Raw genomic sequence first — 25,726 nt, 5'->3', positions numbered from 1 at the left:
ATATTTCACAACTATTTCTGACCTAGGGTGAAAGCTGGACTTGGATGGGGAGGCACTGGCTGCAAAGGCCTTGGGCCAGGAGCTCAGCTCCTCCAAGGAACTGATGAAGGAGACGGCCCCGAGGCTCAGAGGGGCCAGACACAGCCCCAGCCCTCACAAAATGGTATCCTTCCAGCAACAGCTGAGAACAACACGGCATCTGAGAGCCGAGCCTCTCTTGAAGTGGGCACCAAGGCAGAGAGCCAGGGAACGCATCGCTGGGTCACCTCCACCCAGGAGCAAGGTGCCAGCCTCCACAAGGTGTGTGACGCGGCCTCCAGGTCACTCAGGGCCGAGTCACAGGAGGTCGAGGTTAGTTTCAGCAGGAGGTATGTGGGTCAGATAATGAGGGCTGTTAAGCCCTGGAATGCAGTGTCCAGACCGCTGTGACAAGGAAGACCTGGTGCTATTGAACCTGCCGAGGCCGCTGGGGCTCCCCCACCCCACCGCATCCACCCCCGCAGGTCACATCCAGGAGCCCCACCTCCATGCCTCCAGCCTCCACGTCTGAGATTACAGAGCAGGGCAAGGCTCACTTCCCAAGGGGGTGACTTCAGCTGGGGGTGAATAGGAGCTCAGCTCCAGGGAGCAGGATACAGAGCGAGAAGGGCCCATGGGCCACTGGGCAGAAGAGGATGAGGAGCCTGTCCTGGGCCTTTGGCCTCAAGGATCCGGCTCCATCGCCCGGTCCTCATGGCTTTCTGAGAAGCCTTGGAAGGCACCTGGGCACAGCCTTGTCTGCAGACAGGGACAGTGCACCTCCTCACGGGTGGTCCAATGAGCTGGAGACCCTTACATGTGACCATTGCTTCATCAAGGCTGGCATCCTGGCTCCCCCCTCGTGAAGACAGAGAACAAGAGTGACCATGAGATGACCTTGTGCAGGAAAAGGCTGTGCAATGTCATGTCCATGTGTGGGACCCACTGGACATGTAGACTCCTCACCGCTGGTGGTCAGGGGCAGATAGACAGGCAGCAAGGGACCCCATGGAAGCTGGTGGTGCTGGGGGAGCTGCTCTCACTCGTGGGGTGGGGTTGAGGGGCACTCAGCCGGGGCCATGTCAGTTGTGGGCCGACCCACAGCATGGATCAGGGACACATAGGTACCACAGACAGTGAACCAGGGCAGGGGTGAGCCAGCCAGCTTCAGGGAGATCCACTGGGGTAGCAGAGCCAGAAACTCCTGACCCCAGAAGGACAGTGCTCAGGGTCATCTCAAGACCAGGAGGGCCCCTGAACAGACCACAGGACCAGGGCACAGACAGAGGCAAACCTGCACAGGAGGAAATGGTCGAAGGTCCAAGTCAGCCTGGGATCGGAGGCCAAGGTCAGGCATCACAGTTAGAGCTCGGCCTAAGGGGCCAATGCTCAGGAAGGACCCCAGGCCCATCAGATCAGGGTTGGCCCAACAAGGAAACAAATATGGGTCTGATCAGCACCTGCTCAAATACTAATTCCTCCTTTCGACCTCCTGTCCTTTCCCTCTCCCATCTATTTTCCTTCTGATGTTTTTGACCCCTTGGCCACCTGTAGCCATGGCAATAAATGTGTCTTCCCCTGATGGATGATGGGCAACCCAACAGGAGGAATCATGGCTAAGGCCACCTCCGCCTGGTACCTAGCCCAGTGCCTGGCATACAGGAGGTGCTCAATAAGTGCTTATTACATGAATGGCTTTGGGTCGGCCCACATGCACATTAGAGGATCACCAAGACAAGCACATGGAAGAGAGGTCCTCGTGGCTGGCTTCCCCCACACTCTGCCCTGAGGGCACCTTGTTTTGGGGTAAACATACCCTAACAGAACCACAAACTTGCATCCCCAAGTAACCAAGACCACACTGGTGTTCAGACCTTCGGGAAAATGCTTCCTTCTTGTGATCAGGGCTCAGACCCGTTGTGCCTCCTTTCCCCTTGGAGACTGAAAATGGGGAAACGTAATTTTCGGCAGCTTTCTTCATCTTCCTGAAGAAGGTATCCAAGAGTGAAATGAAGACATTCCCAGGAGAGAAACTGATGCCCAATAGTGCATGTGGTCTTGGAAATACATCTAAATTTTATATTAATTGAAATTTAATATGCAGTCACTAACTTATGCCCAACTCCTTGTGACCCCTATGGACAGTAGTATGCGAGGTTTCTTGGTCCTCCACTATCTCTCGGAGTTTGCTCAAACTCATGTCCATTGAGTCAGTGATGCTATCTAACTAACTCATCCTCTATTATCCTCTTCTACTTTTGCCTTGAGTCTTTCCCAGCATCAGCGTCTTTTCCATTGAGTAGGCTCTTTGCACCAGGTGGCCAAACTATTGGAGCTTTAGCTTCAGCATCAGTCCCTCCAATGAACATTCAGGGTTGATTTCCTTTAGGGTTGACTGGTTTGATCTCTTTGTAGTCCAAGGGACTCTCAGGAGTCTTCTCCAGTACCACAATTCCAAGGCATCAATTCTTTGATTCTCAACCTTCTTTATGGTCCAACTCTCACATCCATACATGACTACTGGAAAAACCATAGCTTTGACTTTATGGACCATTGTCGGCAAAGTAATGTCTCTGCTTTTTAATATCCTATCTAGATTTGTCATAGCTTTTCTTCCAAGGAGCAAGCATCTTTTAATTTCATGGTTGTAATCACAATCTGTAGTGATTTTGGAGCCCAAGAAAACAAAATCTGTCACTGCTTCCACTTTTTCCCTCTTCTATTTCCCATGAAGTGATGGAACTGGATGCCACCATCTTAGTTTTTTGAATGTTGAATTTCAAACCAGCTTTTTCACTCTCCTTTCACCCTCACCAAGAGGCTCTTTAGTTCCTCTTTGCTTTCTACCACCAGAGTGGTACCATCTGCACATCTGAGGTTGTTGCTATTTCTCCCGGCAATCTTGATCTTAGCTTGGGATTCATCCACCCCGGCATTTTGCGTGATGTTCTCTGCATAGAAGTTAAATAACCAGGGTGACAATCTAGGTACTTCTAAACAGGACCGCATTACAAATCATTAACCAAGAAAAGACTCAAAAAGAGTATCACACCACAGGACAAGGAAGACCCTCTGGGAAATCTTGGCCAGTATTTGAACCTGGAAGAGATGCCCGGTATAACACAGAAATCTCTGCTGAACAGTGCCTTCTGGGGGGCTGCACAGCCAGGCCATCACAATCACCTGAGGGTTTGGTAATGGGTTCTTAAAACTGTGAGCTTCCTTCCAGATGAGATGAGTAAACGCTTTTCCATTTTCTGAAGCTTAGGAGATTTTTTTTTTTGGTTAAGAAATACATTGGAAGTGATGTTAGGAAAAACATACCCTTTCAGAAAACCTCAAAGTATGTGAAGAAAGTCCCCTGGCGTCCCAGTGCTTTGCTGAGGCTTCCCCAGGGGAGGGAGGGCCTGGGATTCCAAGCCCAGCATTTGCAGAGTAAATGAGTGAGTGTTTACCACGCAGCGTTCGGTGGTTCGGGGCTTATGTAAATAAAAGGCAGACAGATGAGAAAGCCCAAATGGAAAGACTGGACTGGAATGTCTCACTGACTGGCGGGGCCGTGGAGAGCAGTTTTCCATCCCAGAAGGAAACAGGGCATGCAGCATTTCCAGAACAACACCCAGGGAATTTGCTGAAGAGTTTTGGAGAAATGATACATGCACTGTTTGGGGGCAACCGTCTTGCAGATCTCAGCAGCACTGGAAGGAAAAAGAAAGGGCACCTGACCCTACTCAGAGCCCTGGGGTGACCCAAACAGGAAGGAAATCCAAAAAAAAGAGGGGATGTGTGTGTATATGCGACTGATTCACTTTGCGGTACAGAAGCTAACACAACACTGTAAAGCAGCTATACTCCAAAAAAATTAAATTTGAAAAACAAAAAGAATTTTGATTAGAAGAAGAAAGAAGAAAGAAAGTGCATCTGAGAAGGAAAAGATGACAAGCGTGTTAAATGTGGTGGGCTGAACAGTGCCCATTGCTATTGTTCAGTCACTAAGTCATGTCGACTCTTTGTGACCCTAGGACTGCAGCACGCCAGGCTCCTCTGTCCTCTACAGTCTCGCAGGGTTTGCTCAAATTCATGTCCATTGAGTCGGTGATGCTATCCAGCCCTTCTCACCCCCCCAAAAATGGTGTCCACTCAGAACCTCAGAATGTGACTCTTAGAAGTAGGGCCTTTGCAGATGTAATTAAGGTAAAGACAGAGAGTGAGATCACCCTGGATCTGGGTGGGCCCTGAATGGAATGAGCCTGTCCTTCTAAGAGGACATCCAGGGGAGCAGAGACTGCAGTGATCCATCTCCAGGCCCAGGACAGAAGGACAGACACCACGGTCAGGGACACAGCAAGAGTCGGAAGAGGCAGTGGTTCATTCATCCCAGGAGCTGGCTGAGGGAGCACGGCCCTGTGGACAGCCTCCACAATTCCGGATGATAAATTTCTGTTGTTTTAAGCCACAGACATTGTGGTAATTTGTTGCAACAGCCCCAGGACATTATTACAATGGAAAGGGATTAGAGCAACCCACAGGTCTCCGGTGGGTCCCACCCCTGAGTCTTTGCCGGGGCATCCACAGACGTCTTTAGGTAGAAGCATGTGTTAATACTCGCTCCGAGGAAAACCACAGGAAGGGGCTGGCTCTCCTGCTGAGATATGTTTGCACACAGTTACTAAGGCCTCTGGACACAGAACTAGTGCAAAGTTTTTAAGCGGTTTGCCCTCAGGATTTCCCAAACTATTTTGAGAAAATTAGACAAGGAAACTGTTGAGCAGGCAGGGGTGGAAGAAAGGATAGAGCGAGGAATTCTGAAACTGAGCTCGGACTCTGCTTCTAGGCTGAGGAATCTCCTCTCCCCCAGCCAATGAGCCAAGGGAAAAACGTTGTAGTCACTAAGCGCCCAAGGGCCAAGGGGTGGGGGCGTGGAGTGGGGGGTGGTGCGGCAGAGGCAGGACCACCTGGGCTAGGTTCGGCCTTGCATGGCCAAAGGGGCTTAAACCGGAGACATGGCCACCTGTCAACCACACCTCGCCTTGGGCCCTGCAGAGCTGAAACCCAGGGATGCACAATAATTTTGAATTCTTTTCTCAATTTTTATAAAATAGAAATAGAAAGGCCTTGTGATCATCCAATTTATTCTCCTGGAGATACTTTCTTAGAAGAATGGAAGGAAAGAAGGAAGACTGGATGCGAGGGAAGGAGGCAGGTAGAGGGAGAAGCTCCCAGAGAGACGGCTGTTCCCTGGGGGTCAGGACCACCTTCCCGCATGGTTACTCTGTGCCTCGCGGTGCCGCCCCCACTGCCCTGGGCTACTGAGTCCAGGCCTGGCCTTGGATTTGGCATCATGTGCTTGGATTTCCAGCAGAGGTCCACCTGTGACTTTGCCTTCGGGCGTCATCTCTGTGGGGAGGATGAGACCCAACACCCCAGAGGCGAAGGGTGGGGGGACACCAGGAGAGGCCCCTTCCCTGTGGTGTCAGCCCCTGTGCCCTGTGCCCTGTGCCCTGTGTTCCCCGCACAGAAGGTCCCAAGTAAGGAGATGTCCTACCCAGCTGAGTTTCAAGTCATTCATCTGTGCCAGGCTGGCTCCACAATGCCCAGGGCAGGGCTGGGAGGCAGGTTCTAAGTCTCACTCTACCCTTTCTTGGGGGTCTTCCACCCATTCCTGAGTCTCAGCACCTTCCTGCTGGCCCAGGCTCACAACACCTGCCCCCTCAACTCATTCCACTCCAGTCACATGGTGTGGGGCAAGGGCACAGCCAGGCTAGGCCCACCTTCCGCAGCCTGCCACACTGACCCCACTTCACTCTGGACACCCAGTCCTGGTCTGTACCCCCCTCTGCCAACACCAGCTGGAATCCAGATCTTCCTGGAAGCACAGGGTCAACTTCTAGTTAATTGATGCCTATGCCAGAGGAGAAAAGATTGATGGAATCTGGGCTCGCTAGAAGAGGGTCAGGAGAGGGCAGAATAGGTATGGTGCCTACGTATGCAAATAGCTCTCTCAGAAAAGATCAAAAGTAGGCCTAGTGGCCGATGTCAAATATTTGGACATCTGTCATGGAGAAGCAGCACATATTTATTTGGTCGAAAGCCAAAAAATAAGACAAGAAATGATGGCTGGAGGTTATCCCCAGGTGGGTTTCGGCTTAGCTCAGGAAGAGGTTTCTCATGCTTGTGTGTGTGCTAAATCGCTTCAGTCTTGTCCAACTCTCTGCAACCCCATGGACTGTAGCCCTCCAGGCTTCTCTGTCCATGGGATTTCCCAGGCAAGAATACTGGAGTGGGTTGCCATGCCCTCCTTTTAGGGGATCTTCCCAACCCAGGGATTGAACCCACGTTTCTCATGTATACTGCCTTAGCAGGCGGGCTCTTTACCAATAGTGCCACCTAGGGAGACCCAAAGTGAAAGTGTTAGTCGATCAGTTGTGTCCAACTCTTTGTAACCCCATGGACTATAGCCCAGCAGGCTCATCTGTCCATGGAATTCTCCTTCTCGTGTTTAGATCAGGGTAGATGGCTGCCAAGGGTGGTAATGAGCTCCCCGACACTGGGAGTATTCAAGAAGACTGAAGACCATGTATGGTCCTAAGAGCTGGAGGATTGCAGGCTGGCCTCATGCTGCCGGGACAGGCTGAGCCCTTGCCCGGGGCAACAGTCTTAGACACTGATTCACAGGAAAGTCCCTAAAGGGGAAAGTGGGTTTGTCCAGTGAGTGGGAGGGAGCTTTGGGAAGAGAGCACAGCAGCAGAACAACAGTGTGAACTTGGATCATGCAAGGACATTCAGAGGCCAGAGACATCCTCGGGAGCCGCTAATGCTGACAATTCAAGATTCAGTGACTGTACATGTAACGTGTGCATATCAATGTACCTAAATTTTATTTTTTAAAAATGAAAAGCTCTAAACAAATGCTGGACTCTAATGTTACCCACAGTGAAGTATTCAGGGTGCAGCGCTTTCATATCTGCAAGTCACTTTGAATCAAAAACAAGACAGCACAGTCTGAAGGATGGAGGGAAATAGATACTAGAGATGTGAGAAGGTGAGTGGAGTGCGTGTTAATTGTAGAATCTACAGTGCTCACTGTCACAATGTGTGCCAACCTTTCTGTATGTCTGAACATTTTCAAAATAAAATGCTTAGGATTAAAAAGCTGGCTTCCGGGGAAAGGATATATGTATACTTATAGCTGATTCGTGTTGTTGTATGGCAGAAGCCAATACAATATTGTAAAGCAATTTTCTCCCAATTAAAAATAAAATTTTTAAAAATTTGGAAAAAAAAAAAATACTGGTTCCCAAAAGCCCTAATCCCTCAAAAGGTGTATAGACAGCAATTGCAAAAGCCTGGCCAGGTTCCTTCTGTGTATCTGATCATGCTGTTAAGATGCAGCCCACGGGCTTGTCCCTTTCGTGTGCGTGGATTCCTTAAAACAGCTGAGAGAGTGGACAGGAGACGTGCTAGTGTGCTCCTTTCCAGACAGAAAACAAGGGTTCAGACTCAGACCGTCTGATTCCACCCCCATCCTGCCTCAACAGGGAACTGGGCGCTTTGGGCAGAAGAGCAGATGCATGGGAGCGGCCTTTGGGGATCTCTTGGCTGTTGATCATCAAAGGGAGCATAGCAGGACACGCCTGTCAGATCAGGGCTGAGGCGCGGCCGGCCAGGTGCAGAGGCCATGCCCAAGCGCACCTGCCAGATGACTGCTTCTGGCTCACACAGCATCTCCACAACCTCTGGCACCAGGCCGTACCCTGGCCACATCTGGGATGATGACCTCTGAACTGGTGGCCTCAAAAATGATGATACTGCAGGTGATGACCTCTGAGGTACTGGTGACCTCTGAAAATGTTAGCCTCTGAAACAGCCTGGCTCTGCCCTACACTAACTGGGTCACCTTGGACAAACTTCCTGCACGCTGTGAGGCCCTGCTTCCTCACCTGCAATAGAGGACAGGTGTCATGGGAATTTTTTTTTGCTACCACTATCAAAGCACAGTTAGGAAGATGAGACCACCTCAAAACCCCACATGGAGAAATCCAGTGTATGATTTGAGCCAGGTTTAGTTACCTTGTAGGTATCCTCTGTTCACCCATGAAGCATCCTGGACATTTTGCTGTTAGGTAAAACATTTAATAAACATTACAAAGGTTTGGTTGCCTTTTTTTTTTTTTTTTTAAGATAAAAGACAGGCTAAAAACACACCTTAATTTTGCAGGTGGTACTTCACAGTCTCTCCTGCTGGAGGCTGGAATGCAAGAGGTCCCAGCCTCTCAGAGACTCCGATCTCTGTCCTGCCCTGGCTTAGGGCTGGAAGAGTGTGGCCAAGAACCATCTCACTGTCACCTCTCTTGTCCCTTAAGCCACTCAGGACCTCGGTGATAAAGTCACCCCGCAGAGGGACAGGACTTTGAGGCTGGTGTGACCGACATCACTCTGGACAAAGAATTATTATTCATTTATGGGCTTTCCTGATGGCTCAGCTGGTAAAGAGTCCACCTGCAGTGAAGGAGACCCCGGTTCAATTCCTGGGTCGGGGATATCCACTGGAGAAGGGATAGGCTACCCACTCCAATAGTCTGGCCTGGAGAATTCCATGGACGATATAGTTGATGCGGTCGCAAAGAATCAGATACGACTGAGTGACTTTTTCACTTTCACTTTTTGGGAAGATGGCTGACTTGTGGCTTAAACTTAGCTGGGGAGCTTTCATTCCTTCATGGCTAGGGAGAACTTTGTAATCAACCTCATGATGGAAGAATGGGGTCAGAAATCTGCCTTTTTACACAAGAGCAGAGTCTCAAACCAGGTTCAAGGGCAGAGAACTAGGCACTACCTCCCAGACCCAGGCCAGGCCGGGGTCAGGACGGCATGCACCATAAGCACACCTGAAATAGGGCCTTATACCCCTGCTCCCCAGTGTCAGTCACTGGAGGTTTGCCCAGGTTGATTGTTTTAGATTTTTGCTGACCTAAAGAAAGAATTTGTGGATTCCAAGCCTTTAAATAAAGCAATATTTATACCATTGACTCTAATTTTGCATTTTCCTTTACTAAAGAAAGTGAAGATATTTTTCCTCAATACCATTATGATCATAAAACTAAAAGTAACACGTGATTCTGAAAAGGATTCTGGACCCCAAAAAAGTAGTTGTAAAGGGCATATTTATTTTTTAACTGGGCTTCCCCGGTGGCTCAGTGTTAAAGATTCTGCCTGCCAGTGCAGAGATGTGGATTCAATCCCTGGGTTGGAAAGATCCCGTGAAGAAGAATATGGCAACCCACTCCAGTATTCATGGACAGAGGAGCCTGGTGGGCTACAATCTATGAGGTCACAAAAGAGTCAGACTCTACTTAGTGACCAAACAACAGCAATATGTTTATTAATTTCTACCAAAGTGTAGTCAATTTAAAATGTTGTATTAGCTTCAGGTGTACAGCAAGGTGAATCAGCCATATATTTACACATATCCACTCTTTTTCAGATTCTTATCCCATATAGGTGATTCCAGAGGACTGAGTAGATTTACCTGTGCTACACAGCAGGTCCTTGGTGGAGGTTTAGTCACTAAGTCATGTTCGACTCTCTGTGACCCCCATGGACTATAGCCTGCCAGGCTCCTCTGCCAATGGGATTTCCCAGGCAAGAATACTAGAGTGGGTTGTCATTCCCTTCTCCCAGGCATCTTCCCAACCCAGAGACTGAACCTTGGTCTCCTGCATTGCAGGAAGATTCTTAACTACCTGAGCTACCAGGGAAGCCCCAATAGGTCCTTATAAGTTATCGATTTCATATGTAATAGTGTGTATATGTTCATCCCAATCTCCCAATTTATTCCTCTCCACCTTCCCCCTTAGAAACCATAAGTCTGCTTTCTACATCTGTGACTCTATTCTGTTCTGTAATTTTGTATTTTCTATGCTACAAAAATGTTTGGCTCATTTGTAACACTTCTTTACTTCCACTCATCACCAGTGACAATATCTTTCCTGCAGAAAGGATCCCTCTATTTTCCAAAAGAAGTAATCTCGGAACACTCAATTATCTGAATGTTTGTCAAACTCTCTAAACCTTTTCAAAGGAATAGAATCAGGCAAGAGTACCTCCCATACTCGTCCTGGTGAGGGAACTTGTGAGGATAATAAGGGACCAGCCAACCAGCAGCTTTGACCCACCAGGAAGAGGTCACAGCAAAGTTGTTTCACTTAAAGTCATCCTGTTCACAGGAACAAGCCACCATCATTTTAATTTGCTCTATTGCATTGATGGTGGAAGTGGTAACTGATCGGTATCAGATAATCATGCTATTAACCAGATTTACATGTTTTAACATAAAAAAACACATTACCTTTGAATATGGATGACAGATGAGAGACTAGAATGTAACAATGTTGTCTCCTGATTTTAACAAATGTACTACGGTGATATAAAAGGATGTCTTTGGTACAAACACACAGATGAAAACACAGATGAAACAGATGTTCTATGTACATATGAAAAGACATATACATAAAGATTACAATATATATATGAAAAGATACATGTTTAGACAAAATTTCTTAGTCCATCCAGGCTGCTAAAACAGAATACCTAGACTTAGTTGAAAAAGTGAAAGTGTTAGTTGCTCAGTGGTGTCTAGTTCTTTTGAGACCCCATGGACTGTAGCTTGTCAGGCTCCTCTGTCCATGGGATTCTCCAGGCAAGTATACTGGAGTGGGTTGCCATTTCCTTCTCCAGGGGATCTTCCTGATGCAAGCCTGAGTCTTCTTCATCCCAGGCAGGTGTCTGAGCCACCAGAAACTAGGTGGGTGACTTATAAACTATAGACATTTATATCTCACAGTTCTGGAGGCTTGGAAAGTCCAGATTAAGACTCCAGCAGATTCAGTGTCTGATGAGGACCAACTTTCTGGTTTGTAGGGGACATTTTTTCATTGTATTCTCACATGGTAGAGAGTGAGGAAACTCTGTGGGACCTCTTCCTATAAAGCACTGATTCCATTCATGAGGGCTCCAGCCTCATGACCTCATTACCTCCCAAAGGCCCCACCTCCTAAGACCATCACATTGGCAATTATATTTCAACATAGGAATTTCGGGAGGACAAAAAAACATTCAGACCATAGCATAGAGTTTATACTATATATACTCATATACGTATATGTATATAGCATAGCATAAAGGTTATATTCTATAGTTTTTGCTTCTTCAGTTGCTAAGTCGTGTCTGACTCTTAGTGATCCCATAGACTGCAGCACACCAGGCTTCACTGTCTTCCAAAGTTTGCTCAAACTCATGTCCATTGAGTCGGTGATGCCATCCAACCATCTCATCCTCTGCCACCTCTTCCCCTTTTGCCTTTATTTTTTCCCAGCATCAGGGTCTTTTCCAATGAGTCAGCTCTTCACATGGGGTGGCCAAAGTATTGGAGGTTCAGCTTCAGCATCCATCCTTCCAATGAATATTCAGGACTGATTTCCTTTAGGATTGACTGATTTGACCTCCTTGCAGTTCAAGGGACTCTCAAGAGTCTTCTCCACTACAGTTCAAAGGCATCAGTTCTTCACCTCTCTGCCTTCTTTATGGTCCAACTCTCACGTCAGTACATGCCTACTGGAAAAACCATAGCTTTGACTACACAGACCTTTGTCAGCAAAGTTATGTCTTTACTTTTTAGTATGCTGTCTAGGTTTGTCACAGCTTTCCTTCCAAGAGGCAAGCATCTTCTAATTTCATGGCTGTGGTCACTGTCCACAGTGATTTTGGAGCCCAAGAAAAGAAAATCCATCACTGTCTCCATTGTTTCCCCATCTATTTGCCATGAAGTGATGTGACCGGATGCCATGATCTTCATTTTCTTGAATGTTGAATTTTAAGCCAGCTTTTGCACTTTTTCACTCTTTTCTTTCACCATCCTCAAGAGGCTCTTTAGTTCTTTTTCACTTTCTGCCATATATATATATATGTAACAGATTATACTATATATATATGAAAAGTATATACATAAACAGACTATTCTATATGTATATATAAAAGGAAATATATAAAGAGACAGATTATACTATAAATATCTAAGAAAAGATATCCGTGTGCAGATGGAGATTATACTATATACATGAAAAGATACAGACATAGACAGATTATGCTCAGTTCAGTTCAGTTGCTCAGTCGTGTCCGACTCTTTGCGACCCCATGAATCACAGCACACCAGGCCTCCCTGTCCATCACCATCTCCCGGAGTTCACTCAGACTCACATCCATCGAGTCCATGATGCCATCCAGCCATCTCATCCTCGGTCGTCCCCTTCTCCTCCTGCCCTCAATCCCTCCCAGCATCAGGGTCTTTTCCAATGAGTCAACTCTTCGCATGAGGTGGCCAAAGTATTGGAGTTTCAGCTTCAGCATCATTCCTTCCAATGAACACCCAGGACTGATCTCCTTTAAAATGGACTGGTTGGATCTCCTTGCAGTCCCAGGGACTCTCAAGAATCTTCTCCAACACCACAGTTCAAAAGCATCAATTCTTCAGCGCTCAGCTTTCTTCACAGTCCAACTCTCACATCCATACATGACCACTGGAAAACCATAGCCTTGACTAGATGGACCTTTGTTGGCAAAGTAATGTCTCTGGTTTTGAATATGCTATCTAGGTTGGACATAACTTTCCTTTCAAGGAGGAAGCGTCTTTTAATTTCATGGCTGCAATCACCATCTGCAGTGATTTTGGAGCCCCAAAAATTAGTCTGACACTGTTTCCACTGTTTCCCCATCCATTTCCCATGAAGTGATGGGAGAGATTATGCTATATAAATATTTTAGAAAGATATATACATAGAAATTAAACTAGAGAGAGAGAGAGTGGAGCAAAATTCTACCAGCTCGTAAATCAGTTGAAAATACAGGAATTTTTTGTCCTATTCTTGCAACTTTTTTCTAAGGCTGAAATTATATATCACAATGAGAAATTTTTAAATCATCAAAATGGCAGCGCACTACCTTGACCCCTTGACCCCTTGGGTAAGCCCCTATCTGGGAACATAGAAAGGTAGTCTCTCATTGGGCAGTACTTGTCCAGGCCATCTGCCCTGAAGACTCCTACAAGTCGAGACACCTGCTTGGCGTCTATAGGCATGAAGGGTTTCAAGGGCAGTTATGCTGAATCTGAAGCTCCTATACTCTGGTCATCTGATATGAAGAGCCAACTCATTGGAAAAGACGCTGATGCTGGGAAAAATTGAAGGCAGGAGGAGAAGGGAGTAAAAGAGGATGAGAGAGTTGGATGACATCACCAACTCGATGAGCATGAGTTTGAGCAAACTCTGGGAAATGGTAAAGGAAGGCCTGGTGTGCTGCAGTCCATGGGGTCGCAAAGAGTCAGACACAAGTTAGCAAGTGAACAACAGCAACAACAATAGAGTCAAAAGCCTGCAGTAAGGTCTCATGGGCTGCTGTCTGCTGGGCTTTGTAACCATGATGAGTGGGGACATGCAGACCACGCACCTTGGGAGCAGAGGGTCCCTGGACAGTGAGGCCAGTGCAAGTTCCCACTTGGGTTCTGGGCTGAAGCCATCACTGGCTGCACGTGGTGTTCTGACAGGTGAGCCCCTGGCTGCCCACTTCCGGGGTCCCCTGAGGTCTCTTTGAGGGTGTCCAGGTCCTGCTCAGTTTCCCTACACCATCTGTCCTCTCTCCTCCTTTCCAGGATGGGCCCTGCTGACCTCCGCCCTCTATGCAACAGCCCCTCTGCCTTCTGAGTCTCAGGCCCCATGGCTTTCTCTCCTCCCGACCTCAGGTCTCCCATCCACACCTTCCCAACTGACAGGTAAGTCTGTTTTTCCCTTGCTTCTCGCCAACAGGAACTCACTGTCCGTCCACATTTGTGCCATCAGCTGGGCCACGGAGACTCAGTCTGTTCACTTACCTGTCAGGACTGTGGACCTCAGGTGCTATGGAGGAAACCACATTAGAAGCAGTCTAGAAGTCTCCTGGGGCCCAAGGCGGTTTTGGGTTCGGCTACTCAAAGTGTGGTCCCCAGACCATTGGCAGCAGCATCACAGTTAGTCTACACTGACCCAGGCTGGCCTCACACCCACTACATCAGAAGCTGCCATTTCATAAACCCTCCAGATCACTCATGGGCACATCAGTTTTTGAGTAGCAGCTCATTTAGAGGATGCTTGCTATTGGGAAAAAAGAAAAAAGAAAGGTGATGGAGTTTTAATCAAGGACGTCGACTCACGAGCAATGAATTCAGCTACAGGTGTAAATGCCAAAGTTGCAGCAGAAATTCCCACCACTTCCGGCTGACCTGTCCCTGGCATCAGACAAGCAACTAACAGACAGTTACAAAAGAGGTCAGTTGGATGCAAGCAAGTCTCCAGAGAACCTGATCCTCCCCTGCCTTGTTGAGCGATAGTCGCTCAGTCATGTCCATTCTTTGCGACCCCATGGACTGTGTAGCCTCCCAGGCTCCTCTGTCCATGGGATTCTCCAGGCAAGAATACTAGAGTGGGTTGCCATTTCCTTCTCCAGGGGTTCTTCCCAACCCAAGGATGGAACACAGGTCTCCTGCATTGCAGGCAGATTCCTTGCCATCTGAGCCAACAGGGAAGACTAATATTAAGAGACATTTCTAAGTAGAAAGACCTTGTTACTGTGGAGGAAAGGAAATAATCGGATATTTTCCTGCACTCCCACAGGACAGAAGCATCTACTACCTCCCTGTGTTTGTACAGCTCTGTTCCCCTGGACCTCACCTCCTCACAGCCCAGCACCTCGTGTGCCAAAAAGTATCAGCTAGAATCAGTAAGAGCAATAAAGCATCGGAGATGGCGGCTGCCCCACTAAGTGGTCCACACCTCGGTTGTAAATGTGGACTCAGTAGCAGCCAGCCAGTGACCTCATACCTGGCTTTCATCTGGGGGCTGCGGTAATGACCTAACGCTGTAGTGAGGTGTCCGTGTCTCCAAGACACGGCGCATTGCTCAGAAAATAAACTGCCGAGGTTATGACATCAGAATCTTAAAATAAATTCCTTTTGGCCACACTGAAGTTCTGAAGGCCTGGAGTGACAGCTTGCTATTGCTTTACTTACAACTTCTAACTTCTGATATGCACAGTGGGTACCTTTCCCTATAGATAAGAAATGGCAATCACTTCTCCCCAACACACAGCCCCTTTTGCAGCAGCAAGGTCAGGCCACATGCATCAGGATGAGGTCACCCTGTTCCCCAACAGACATGGAAACCAACGGCTCCCCAAATGTTTGGACTGGAGATGCTGAAACCCAATTTTGGTTTCCTGGAATTCCCCCCTCCCCTCCCCCAGCACAGCCTCCAAGGAGCCAAAATCTTTTTTTCCCACTGAGCCAGGTTTTGAGTAAATGGTGCTGTCAAAGATTCCATCCTGTTTCAACCAGACATAGAATAGTCAGTTGCCAATGTCTAAATCCTGCCTTATTGTTTTAAAAACAAAATGTAAAAGCCACGATGCCCTGACCCTCCCTTGTGCTGGAGTCTGCTGAAATGGCCCGACTTTTTCTTCTGCATTTTGGGACACGGGGAGAGGATGTCATGGATGATGACCCTTGTCCTAAAATCATGCTGAATCGAGGAGGCAGTGTCTTCTCCTGGAGCCCCCCCCCCCTTCCTATACCTGCTAGGAGGGTGGGGTGGATGCTGGGCAGGAGTCAGGCTCGGTCCAGGGGAGCCAGCAGGAACCTGCTAAGGCTTCCAGACATGCTGGGCGGCTGGCCTTTCAGCTGTTTAGGCAAAGGTGGTGGTGGAGACTGCAGTCACGGAGGAATGAAAGGTCCCCACACCCTAAAGTCACCTAACAGGTGACTGTAATAATGGAGCCACCTGGGAAGCCCTTTGGAAGCTAGGGCAGAGGAGGGCAACATTCCCTAAATGCAGTTAAGTTGTACATAGAAAGCACATACTTCTGATTCTATTTGTTGTCTTCTAACTTATTTACCCTTTAACTTCCCTGCCTGCCTTGTCAACAGGGCCACTCTGATTTGCATGAAAACCAGCGGTTCCTACAGTCACTCACTCACATCTAGGGGAAGGACTCTCCCCCATCAGCTCGCTCTGCCCTGCATCTCTAAGGCCACATCCTGCCCCACCTTTGCCTCCCTACACTTTCATGCCTCCTTTCAGGGATGTTTGAGGATAGATAGGAGCTAACCTCAGCCCAGGTCACACACAGAAATGCAGAACCACTGGAAAAAAGACTGCCTTCCAACAAATCATTATTTTATTGTGCGCCCCTCTCTGCCATGGATTCCAGTGATGAGAAGACCTGCCTGCCTTTGAATTCCATGTTCAGCACCGAAAGAGCAGATTTGAATTCTCCATTCTTCTACCTGTTCGGGTCTGTGCTCCTATAAGGTACATCCTGCACCCTGACAGATGCCAGCCCTCATTGGCAGATTCCAGGGACCACAGGGACCTAGTTGCCCTGAAACAAGCAGGAAGGGAAGGGGAATTGACCAAGGAAGGTGGAGGGGGTGGGGTGAGGGGTGGGGAGGTGGGGGGCAGGAGGGTGAGGCTTGGGGAGGCAAAGGATAGTGAAAACAAGGGTGCTTCAGATGGCACCCCACTCCAGTATTCTTGTCTGGAGAATCCCATGGACGGAGACGCCTAGTGGGCTATAGTCCACGGGGTCACAAAGAGTCAGACACGACTGAGCAACTTCACTTTCACTTTCACTTTCAGATCCCTGGGTCTTGAAAATCTTTTTTTTTTTTTTTTTTAATTTTGCTGCGAGGGCTCAGCAGTTGCAGTGTGAGACCTTAGTCACCCTGGGGACCATGGGCTCTTAGCTCTCCCACCAGGGGTCGAACCTGAATCCCCTACATTGGCAGGTGGATTCTTAACCTCTGGACCACCAGGAAAGCCCTTTGAAAGTCTTAAGGTGGGAAATGCATAGTAATACTGCACACAGAGACACAAACACATACCCACACCATTTAGATGGAATCTCCCGCATGAGATTTAGCTAAGAGTCTAAGTGCAGTTGGCAAGTGACTGACTGGCCAGTCCCAGGACCTGGAGGACTGAGGAGTCAAGGTCAAGGCATCTGCTTCCAGGGCATTTTCTTCACTCTGTCCACAGTCCCCTCTCACTGCCCCTGCCCACAGGGGGCCTGTGCACTCACAAATGCTGAATCAAGCAAGGCCAAACCTCAGAAGCCCCGGGGAAGCCTGGTGACTACCCAAAGTAGACAGAAGAGGGGTCTGCTCTCTCCTGCCCCGTGGTCACCTGGCTGACAAGACGAGACCAGAACTGAACGGAACCAGAGGTGCTGGGTGGGGCCAATGCTGGGGACGATAGCTCTTGATGGCAGTGAAAGCTGGTGGCTGAGCCAGAGAAAGGCTGGGCTCAGATGTGTTTATACAAATCCCAAGCCCCATACCCAAGAGGAGCTCCGCACCATCAGAAAGAGGGAAATAAGAAAATAGCACTGCTTCATGCAATAGACTGTCAACCTGTGAAATTAATGTCTTCTCCCTCCCACCAAGAAGTGGCCCAGGCTGAAAATATATACAATATAAATAGATAACTTCTTAGTTCAGGCAACTGAAAATGCCTGAGACCAGGCAGCTAAGATACAGCATTCATTCATTTCTCATGCTTCTGGAGGCTGGAAGTCCAAGATCAAGGCTGTAGGAGGTTCGGTATCTGCTGAGAGTCTCTTCCTGGTTCACAGACGGTGCCTTCTTGCTGGATCCTCACATGGAAGAAGGGGCCGGGAGCTCTCTGGGGTCTCTTTTATAAGGGCCCTGATCCTGCTTATGAGGACTTTACCCTCATGACCTAATCAATTATCCAAGTCCCCACCTTCCAAGACCATCATTACATCAGGCATTAAGATTTCAACATGTGAACTTGAGGGGTGGGGGACTCAAACGTTCAAGCCACAGCAGGTACACAGAATCTGTGTGATGATGGAATTTTGTCCATTTCTTCATGGATACCTCCCATGCAGGGGCCTGCAAGATCTTGAAGAAGTCTATTCCAGGAATCAAAACCACAACCCAGGGGCATGTGGGGCAAGCCGAGACTGGAACCAGATGCCCAGAAAAACCCCCAGGCTGAGGCAGACTGGGTAGGGTGGGGAATGGAACAGGATACAAAAGGTGGACTGGGAGTCCTTGACAAAAGGAATTAATTATATGGGACTTAATATGTTTGAGCCTTAGCCAAATGGATTCCAAGGCAACACATGGCCCTTGCTGGCCATCTGACAAATGATGTTCTTGGTTCTTAGGGGCAGGACAAGAGCTCACGGAGGGAACTGTGGGCCTGGCCAGGGCACCTACCCTCCTGCAAGTGCCCAGTTGTCCCGAGAAGAGCCATTGTCCCCAAACAGAACCAGAACCAGGTCTTGAGGCTCCAAGTTCCCACAGGGTCCAGCTTCATCAGTTACCACCTACTTGGCTGCAGCTTGCTTCCCTGAGTCTCTGCTTCCTCGTGGGTAAAATGAGGAGGAGGTTCGTACCTGGCCCTCAAGTCCTTGTCAGCATCAAATGAAACCATGGAGGCAGAAGGCTTTGTAAAACTGTAAAGTGGTTTAAGTTGTCATGTTAGTGCTCTCACAAATACGGGTGATGGTATTAAACTAGCCACCAAGGTGACAACACTTGGCCCTGTGTACCCTGTGCTCAGCACGACAGGTGTCCGATGGCTCTCTCATTCCGCCCAAGAGACCGCGAGGTTTGAGGTCTCAAGCATGTGTCAGTCTTTGCCCTGGTCTCCTGACTCCTTAGATGGAGAGGTAAGGAGCCCCTGAAGGAGGGACTCTGTCCTAGAGGGGGACAGGGCACAAGAGCCCTAACAAAGGGTTAAACAGACGCTCTGAAATAGGATATCACCTTTTAGAACCTGTGTCCCCAGCCCCACCACCGCCTCACGCAGCCCACCTAGGACCCCTCACGGAGGGATCCCCTCCTCAGCCTCAGGCATCATAGGCAGCTTCAAGGGGCCAGCAGGACCCACCTGCCACCACCAGGGCTAGCCAGGCAAGCCTGCACCCCTGAACTACTGCAGCAGCAGACGCATAATGAATGAGGGCACCCCCAGAAGCTGAGCTTCCTTCTGCCTTTGGCTGCAACTACCCCACAGCCAGCAGTGCCAGAAGGAAGGTCGACGAGGACTGCAGTCTCTGCCCATCCTTAACTCTGGTTCCAGTCATAGCAAAGCATCTACCTTTGTGATTCACCACTGCTGTCAATTAAAAGTCTCTGAGGCCTATCACATATGGATTCAACATGCTGGCAGCCACCTGTTCCCCAACACCCAAAGCTCCCACCGTGTTTTCATCTGTTTCAGATCTCACCCTGCAGGAGATACCAGCTGGGTGAAATTGAGGGAAGACACCAGCTGGGTGTAATTCATGGCAGGAAGATCAGGACTGACGTCCCCTTCAGGCCCAGCTGACCAGATGGTTCCTCCGCAGTGCGATTCCAGGCTCATTAGGACAGTCACCTCGCCCCAGATACACACCACTGGGCTGAATTCCCTCCTCCCCTTCACGCTTAATCAGAGTAGGATGGCAGTTGGCAGCTAAGCATCGATTTTGTAGGACAAATTAATTTAGAAGCAAGTTTCTAAATGTCAGAAAATCCTAGCTCCAGATGTTTTGTTGTTACCTAAAGATCATGATGGATAATTTGGACTCGTTGTGATGGAATGAAATGGATCACAGAGCATTACTCCTAGAATAATATTTTCTCATTCTAAAACATGATGCGCCCTTATCCATTTTCAATTAAACGGACATCAGTTCAGTTCAGTTCAGTTCTATCACTCAGTCATGTCCAACCATTTGCAACCCCATGAATCGCAGCACACCAGGCCTCCCTGTCCATCACCAACTCCTGGAGTTCACTCAAACTCATGTCCATCGACTCCATAATGCCATCCAGCCATCTCATCCTGGGTCGTCCCCTTCTCCTCCTGTCCCCAATCCCTCCCAGCATCAGAGTCTTTTCCAATGAGTCAACTCTTCTCATGAGGTGGCCAAAGTACTGGAGTTTCAGCTTTAGCATCAGTCCTTCCAAAGAACACCCAGGACTGATCTCCTTTAGGATGGACTGGTTGGATCTCCTTGCAGTCCCAGGGAATCTCAAGAGTCTTCTCCAACACCACAGTTCAAAAGCATCAATTCTTCGGTGCTCAGCTTTCTTCACAGTCCAACTCTCACATCCATACATGACCACTGGAAAAACCATAGCCTTGACTAGACAGACTTTGTTGGCAAAGTAATGTCTCTGCTTTTGAATATGCTATCTAGGTTGGTCATAACTTTCCTTCCAAGGAGTAAGCGTCTTTTCATTTCATGGCTGCAATCACCATCTGCAGTGATTTTGGAGCCCCCCCAAAAAATAAAGTGTGACACTGTTTCCACTGTTTCCCCATCTATTTCCCATGAAGTGATGGGACCAGATGCCATGATCTTCGTTTTCTGGATGTTGAGCTTTAAGCCAACTTTTTCACTCTCCTCTTTCACTTTCATCAAGGGGCCCTTTAGTTCCTCTTCACTTTCTGCCATAAGGGTGGTGTCATCTGCATATATGAGGTTATTGATATTTCTCCCAGTAATCTTGATTCCAGCTTGTGCTTCATCCAGCCCAGCATTTCTCATGATGTACTCTGCATAAAAGTTAAATAAGCAGGGTGACAATATACAGCCTTGATGTACTCCCTTTCTTATTTGGAACCAGTCTGTTGTTCCATATCCAGTTCTAACTGTTGCTTCCTGACCTGCATATAAGTTTCTCAAGAGGCAGGTCAGGTGGTCTGTATTCCCATCTCTTTCAGAATTTTCTACAGTTTATTGAGATCCACACAGTCAAAAGCTTTGGCATAGTCAATATATAACACACCCTTATTCAGTTTCCAAATAAATGAATGTAATTGACCATAGTATTCCACCTGATGTGAAGAGCTGACTCATTGGAAAAGACCCTAATGCTGGGAAGGATTGAGGGCAGGAGGAGAAGGGGACAACAGAGGATGAGATGGTTGGATAGCATCATCGACTCGATGGACATGGCTTTGGGTGGACTCTGGGAGTTGGTGATGGACAGGGAGGCCTGGCGTGCTGTGGTTCGTGGGGTTGCAGAGAATCAGACACGACTGAGCGACTGAACTGACTGAACTGCCTGACTGATGTAAGGAGAATTTGCATCAAAGCCTGAATTTCACTTTCCTCATAACAAACTCCAAGGTGAGGATCAGCGTGCAAATAGTTGGTTTGGGTGGTGATCCTGGGAACTATCTTCTGAAAGGCACTCTAATGGCAGAAAGCTAAGAAGAACTAAAGAGCCTCTTGTTGAAAGCGAAAGAAGAGAGTGAAAAAGCTGGCTTAAAGTCCAACATTCAAAAAATGAAGATCATGGCATCTGGTCCCATCACTTCATGGCAAATAGATGGAGGAAAAGTGGAAGCAGTGACAGATTTTATTTTCTTGGGCTCCAAAATCACTGTGGACAATGCCTGCAGCTGTGAAATTCAAAGACGCTTGCTCCTTGAAAGAAAAGCTATGACAACACTAGACAGTTTATTAAAAAGCAGAGACATTACTTTGCTGAAAAAGATCTGGTTAGTCAAAGCTATGGTTTTTCCAGTAGTCATGTATGGATGTGAGAGTTGGACCATAAAGAAGGCTGAGTGCAAAGAAATGATGCTTTTGAACTGTGCTGCTGGAGAAGACTCTTGAGAGTCCCTTGGACTTCTCAAACCAGTCAGTCCTTAAGGAAATCAGTTCTTAAGGGATTGATTTCAATCATCCATTCGTTGGAAGGATGGATGCCAAAACTGAAGCTCCAATATTTTGGCCACCTGATTCAAAGAGCTGCCTCATTGGAAAGGACTTTGATGCTGGGAAAGATTGACGGCAGGAGAAGGGGGCGAGAGAGGACAGATGGTTGGATGGCATCACTGACTTAATAGACACGAGTTTGAGCAAACTCCAGGTTTGGTAGAGGACAGAAGAGCCTGGTGTACTCCAGTCCATGGGGTCACAATGACTCAGAAACGGCTTAGTGTCTGAACAAAAACAACAATCTTGGAAAGCCATCACAGCCATTTCAGTTCTCTGAGATCCAGACCACATGGCTCCAAATGGAATGAATGAGACCCATGCCAAGAATGGCAGCAACTGACAAAACTTCATGTCAATTCAAGATGAGACATGCTGACATGTAAATCTGTGTTCCTAGCCAAGCTGAATGCTGAAAACTCCCATCACTCATTTATACAGTTGTGCAACACCTGAGTCCCTGGCAGCAACTCTGCTCAGACTTTGATCTGCTTCTGGTGACTCGGGCCTCCCTTACCACCACGAGGAAGCGCCCTTGCAGTTGGGCATCATGATTGACTCTCTGGAGCGATAGAAGGAGAATTTAACTGGTAGGGTCCAGGTGTCCGCATAGAATAAGAACACGGTGGCAGATCCAAGAAGTAGGAGGGCTCCAGGTCAGCCTTGGTGACAGCTGGACAGTCCATAGCTGCTGGCCCACTTCAGTTTCTTTTCTCTTTTTGTCACAACAGCTTTATGTGGGATACAATTCATATGCCATACAATTCACCCATTTAGAATGCAAAATTCAATCATTTTTAGTATAAGCACAGAATTGTACAACCGTCACCACAGTCCTCTTTAGAATACTTTCATCATCTCAGGAAGACACCCTCTAGTGATCACCTCCCCAATCCTCCCAGCCTCTCCCGCCCCCGCCCAGCCCTGGGCAACCACTTATCTATTTTCTGGGTCTGTGGATTTGCCTGTTCTGGACATTTCCTATGCAGGCACGTTCAGTCTCTATGTTGTGTCTGACTTTTTGTGACCCCATGAACTGTAGCCCACCAGGCTCATTCCGTCCATGGGATTTCCCAGGAAGAATACTGGAGTGGGTTGCCATTTCCTTCTTCTGGGGATCTTCCTGATCCAGGGATCAAATCTGTGTTCCCTGCATTGGCCGGCAAATTCTTTATCACTGAGCCCCCTGGGTTCTTATAAATAGGATAATACAAAATGTGGCCTCATGTGTAACAGAATGTTTCCAAGTTTCAGCCATGTTGTTATAGGAATCTGCTTTTTGTTCTTATTTATAGCTGAACAAGACGCCGCTGCATGGACAGAGCACATCTTGCTGGACAGAGTCATCTGCTGATGGGTATGTGAGCTGTCTCTACCTCTTGGCAGTTGTGAAGAACACCGCAGCCCTCGTTTCTTGGGTGCAAAAGAATTGTGTTTGCAGCTCTAGGCTGGGGCCTTTGGTGACCCCTTCTCTGCCTCCCTAGGCAGGAGATGCAAGGAGTACCCAGTTCCCTCAGAACAATCCCAAGTCTTTCATCACTTAGAATTTATGGCCAGCACTGCCTTGCTCAGTGTATGGGCTACTTCCTGGTGGGGTTCCAGGTGATGCAGTGGTAAAGAATCCACCTGCCAACGAAGGAGACTTGGGTTTGATCCCTGAGTTGGGAGTGGGAAATGGCAACCCACTCCAGTATTCTTGCCTGGAAAATCCCGTGGACAGAGGAGCCTGGTGGTCTATAGTCCATGGGGTGGCAAAGAGTTAGACAGGACTGAGCAACTAGGCATGAACACACACACACCACTTCCTGCCTCCAAGAGTCTGTGCATCAGGTCAAGCCAGGTATATGGATTTTCAGCGGGTTCCCTCATCCTGGGGGGCCCAACCATGAACCCTGAGGATCCCAGGGTGAGTCCATCCGCCCCTCTCATGGCCAGCCCCAGCCCAGGGGCCCACAGGAGGCTTGGCGAGGCCAACAGCCTCCACAGGGCCATGACCGTCTCATCTAAACTGCAGACTTTAGGCTCTGGGAGCCTGGTGCCCTGGAATTCAATCATTCACGAGTGCTAGCAACTATAAACTCAGGAGTCAGTTTTCATAACCCTGATCAAAACACCATGACGTATGTTGCTGCCCACGCCCCGACACTATCCTTATAATACCCTCAGGGTGAAACCTTTCCCAGTAGAGTAATGTAAACTCACTGTGCTTTCCTCACTTGGATCAAACCCCACTGAAATCAACGTTTCACTTCTTCTGTTCTTGCTGGAAGATGGATGGGAATCTTACTGAAAACTGTATCATACTCCGCCCACTGGGAATGAAACACTGGCAGATGGAAGGAGAGAAACGGCTCACTGTGTGCAGATTACAGACTCCTACACACCCACCCCCCATGAACATGCACACACACATGCACACATGTACACATGACACAGGTGTGCAAATATGCACACACATGTGGTCTTGACTTGTCCATCTGGACTCCTAAGGGTCCCTCTAGCTTATGAAGAAAGGGAGGTACAATGAGCCAAAGGTCCAGAGGACCATTCAGCAAACTCATCCAACCAAGGTGTGGTCACATGGAAGGTGTTTTAGCCCTACAAAAGGAGCCACGTGGGAAGAACACCAAAATCCAACTTTCCAGAGGTCTGGACCTGGGGAAAAGGCTCTGGTGACTATAGGACCCCATGAAAGGAAAGAGCGAAAAAGCTGGAAATGATTGAAAGGAATGGGCAACTTCACCAGGACAAGGGCACAGACTCGGAGGCGGGGGCTGAAAGTTCAGGAGATTTGAGATGTTTGTGGGGGGAAAGGCCAAGGAAAGAGAAAGCAAAAGACATCTGCTATGATATCTCCTGAGAGGAGCTGCAGGTGAGGAAATGGACATGAAATGACCAGGGACTGGGAGAGAGAAAAGAGAGAGAATGCTTAGAAGAAAAAAGTCAGTGCTGTAAGGAGCAGGGAGTGTTGTGAAAACACTGAGACGGGAGGAAGGGGAGCAGCCTGGGCGTTTCACCCTCCGGGGCTGTCTGATTTCTACCCAGAAGTGAGGTTAAGGTGTTAATGGAAGGGTGTCTGTGCTGCATTCCGCAGGGCCGCCCAGCTGATCTCACACCTGGTTTTCACAGTACACCTGCAGAGGAGGTCCTGCCATCCCCGGGTAGAGGTTGGGACCAAAGCTTGCCCGAGCTTGCCCACAAGACCTCAGATCAGCTCAGATCAGTTGCAGACCCTGGTCCATAGTCAGGGTCCTCGAGGGGAGGGCTTGGTGAACCGACAGCAGCAACACCCACCTGTATCACCATCTAGCCAGGGCCCCCCTCTCGAGTGAAGATTGGGCTTGGGTGCAGCCTAGGCATTAGGTTTTTGGAAAACTCCCCAGCCAAGTCTGATCACTCCCAAGATAAGGCTGAATACTGCTGCCGGGGCCACTTCCATCAGGCAAGGGAGGTTCCATCCTCATTCTAGAGGCTGCCCAGCAGGCCAGTCACCAGTTATGCACAATGTAAAAACATCTAATGTCTGCAAGCCATGATATCTGGTCATTCATGAGACACTCTGTTTTAAGATGGGCTTCAAACCAAAGACCCAGCAGGATGGATGAGCACCCAGGTGTGAGAATAGGGCTGGGTGAGGGTGGTTCCCCACCAGCCACCCTCCTGGAGGGGCAAGTTCAAGGTGAACCACTCCCATGAGGGCACAGTACCTGCCTGTCAGGTTAGGCCAGTCCTGGGAACACCCGGCAGCCGGAGAGCATCTCACCTGGATCAGCTTAGGCTGGATGGGAGCCAGTGCCCCCAGGGCTGAGCCTCAACTGTCAGGACCCCCAGAGGAAGGCCTGACACCAAGGACTATCTTCTAGGCCCTCACCTTTTAAAT

At 48.5% G+C, this 25,726-nt stretch overlaps 1 long non-coding RNA gene across 1 annotated transcript; it reads left to right on the top strand.

Moving 5' to 3' along the window:
* Positions 1 to 6,786: 6,786 nt before the first annotated feature.
* Positions 6,787 to 24,085, top strand: LOC121818577 (uncharacterized). The gene is made up of 3 exons (XR_006058547.2): positions 6,787 to 7,060; positions 13,721 to 13,840; positions 23,142 to 24,085. It is a non-coding gene; the product is annotated as an uncharacterized LOC121818577 (long non-coding RNA).
* Positions 24,086 to 25,726: the final 1,641 nt, after the last annotated feature.

Source organism: Ovis aries, chromosome 1, assembly GCF_016772045.2.
Source record: "Ovis aries strain OAR_USU_Benz2616 breed Rambouillet chromosome 1, ARS-UI_Ramb_v3.0, whole genome shotgun sequence".
Lineage (NCBI taxonomy): Eukaryota > Metazoa > Chordata > Mammalia > Artiodactyla > Bovidae > Ovis > Ovis aries.
This window is presented reverse-complemented; position numbering and strand designations above follow the sequence as displayed.